Source organism: Mus pahari, chromosome 4 (genome assembly GCF_900095145.1).
Source record: "Mus pahari chromosome 4, PAHARI_EIJ_v1.1, whole genome shotgun sequence".
NCBI classification, from domain to species: domain Eukaryota; kingdom Metazoa; phylum Chordata; class Mammalia; order Rodentia; family Muridae; genus Mus; species Mus pahari.
The window spans coordinates 58329723-58333006 of NC_034593.1; positions in this window are offsets into that span (position 1 = coordinate 58329723).

Sequence of the window (3284 nt, forward strand, 5' to 3'; positions counted from 1 at the left end):
TAATTCCTGGGGTACCCATGTGAAGAGAGAAACATTCCTGTAAATTCTTTTCCTCTCCCCCAACCCTCTCCCTTACACACACACACACACACACACACACAGAGAGAGAGAGAGAGAGAGAGAGAGAGAGAGAGAGAGAGAGAGAGAGAGAGCAACATGTAAACACTTTCTGAATTTGTGAAAATTTGACGTGTGAATTGCAAGACTGGGTTTATAAGAAAACTATTAGAATTCTTTCAAGTTACATCGCAGGGTCCCTGGTGCTTCAGTTTAGGGGACATCCCATCCACTACCCATCTGCTGAGCTCAATTCCAGTGCCTGGTTTGAATTTTGACTATAAAAAAAATGCTATTTAATAAAATACCCTTTTGGGGGGGAGAACAACTTCTACAGCTTGTTTAAATGTTTTTCTTTTTATTAAAACCACTTTTTGTATCTTTGCTTTATTTGCTTTGTCAGCCTGGAAGCCTTGAGTACCCGTGGGGTGATTTCTGTGATCATTCACCGTTTCTGTCTTGTCAGGGTCAGAATCTGTTTTCTTCTCCGAGCAAACCAAAATCAGAAGGGCTTATGATTAATTACACACTTAAATATTCAGGAGCACTCTTAAAAGTTAACGTAATGAAATGTGTAGAAATTGCCACATTAGTATCCTAAATAAATGCAGTCTCTGGGATTGTCTTCAGCTTTGCCAGGGTTTGAGGAACAGGAAGACCGTTGGGAAATTCTTCTGGGATTCGTGTGGGACTGAGAACACGCTGTTACTCAGCAGAAAGGGACTCAATATTCTTGTCAGGAGCAAGTTTCCTCATGAAACTGAAAAAAAAAAAACCCATATAATTTAATTTATGTGACTTTGTCGACTCTGGCTCATTTCACTGCTTGTGCTTGTTTATTTTCTTGGAGGGTCTTTTTCTCTTTATTAGGTTGTTGTACTTTTAGACCGAGGCCAGAAAACCTCGGAGCTTCATTGATCTCGCCAAGTGGAGAGGGGGGAGAGGCTTTGATGCCTTTCTATCTCCGAGTGCCTAGGTTGGGGAAGAGTCTACCCTTCGCTTGCTAGAAAGTGAGCAGCTGAGTCTCCGAGTCTGAGAGCTGAGCACTCCTTCAAAGTACAGACTGCAGTGCAGAGATGCAGCTCATCTCGCCATCCCCTCTTCCCCTCCAGACATCACGTGTCCTCTCACGGGTCTGGCCTCATCATGAGTCACGACAAACCAAGCTCAGTAAAGCTATGTAAGGGAACTAATACGTGCATGTCATTAGCAAATAAGTCCTTTATCAGGAGCTAGAGAAAGTACCCAAGGAATTAAAGGGGTTAGCAACCCTATAGGACGATCAACAATATGAACTAACCAGTACCCTACAGAACTGTGTCTCTAGTTGCATATGTAGCAGAGGATGGCCTAGTGGGCCATCAGTGGGAGGAGAGGCCCTTGCTCTTGTGAAGATTATATGCCCCAATACAAGGGAATGCCAGGGCCAGGAAGCGGGAGTGGGTGGGTTGGGGAGCAGGGCAGGGGGGGAGGGTATAGGGGACTTTTGGGATAGCATTTGAAATGTAAATGAAGAAAATATCTAATAAAAAATGAAAAAAAAATCCTTCATCACTGTCTCGCTTTAGCAAAACATCTTTTCACCTGAGTCTGCTTGAGGAAAATAGTCCTTCACATGTTTGCCCCAGCAAAACAGCATCTGATACAACTAACTTTCCAAAGAAACCATTCATTCCCACTTCACAGTTCGCTGATAACCATTGCAGACTTTGTGACTTTGCACAAAGGCCACCATGATATCACCCCCAAACCACTTCTGCAAGGACATATGCCTGACAACTGCCAGTTCAACCCCAGACCAGCACCACCCTTGTTATTGATCTTGAAGCCAAGGACTATTGTTTCAAAATATCTTATGTAATCCTGTTCATGCCATTTAAAAATCTTGCCCTTGCCTCGAATCCACAATCATTTTTGACAGCCCGTGTATTCCCACTTCAGTGTTCTGTATTTCCAAGTAAATATTATTCTTTGGAAAAACCTCTTTGATGGTTATTTAAGTTGACAGCATCATCGTCTCATAGTTAATGAGCCTCGAAGTATTTTTATTTCCTTCATCTTCCACATATAGGCAATGATTATGTCTGATGAACATTGTCTACCATGACATCACCTCCCTTCTCCCTACTCTCTCTACAATGTTCTCAGCCCTAACCCCTTATCCTATCTCTTTCTGCCATTGTTCTGACTTAATCACCTAGTGAGCTAAGTGGCCTTCACCTTCTCTTTCCACTTCATGCTCCAGGTGGCAGCTGGAGTTGTTTTGCCGAGAGATCGGGGACTCCTGTGGTCCATCTAGTTACAGCATAATTTTCTGTTCCCTCTGCATCTCCCCCTGCCCCCACTTCCCAACTGCAGCCCGACTGTGCTGTATTCTACATCTGGCATGTCACACACTTTCATGGTCTCATGCTTATTTGTCCTTCTGTTGTATCAGTCTCCATGGTAAAATTATAATAGTACTTTAATACCCAGTCCATTAGAAACATGTAACCGAATATGTTTAGACCAGAGTAGGGCTCAAAATTATTTTTGGACTGAAGTAAATTGAAGCGAGAATACAAAAACTTCACAATCCAAATTAAGTATGGGGTATTATTTTATTGCCCGAGAAGTATTGGGAGTCAAGTGTATACTACACAACTGTCTACCATTCCCCACCCCTTGTCCCTAAGCTCCTGACATTGGTATGGCCTGCCTTGGATAATTCTTCCTTACACCCCAAGAATTTCTCTCTATATGTTCCTGTAGAACACATTATAAACTAAACATCACAAAATCACTTTGAAATAAATGTATTTTGTGAACTTCTTTTTGAAAAGAAAGAAATTACACATGTAATTTTAAGTTCCTAGCAATGAATTGTTGAATAAAAAGAAAAATAGATTAAACAATTTGATATACATTTGAACATTTGAGTCTTACCCCAAAGATATTGGATTTTTGTATTCATCAAAAGTGAGTATCATCAAAATTAGATTTTTGTCAATTGTATATCCCAAACATCCATTTCCTTATTTATTACATGGCATTGTCAGCATCTTTTCATATGTGTTTTGGGCCTTTCTCACAGTGCAAAACTAATTCTGATGTGGGCATTTCTACAAGACTAACCCCTGTTGCTCTCTAAGCCTGGAATTTCCTGAGGTTCTCTAATATTTTTCATTATTTAAAATAAAACTTAAATTTAAATATATTTTATTCATATTCTTTCCATCCTCTAAGTC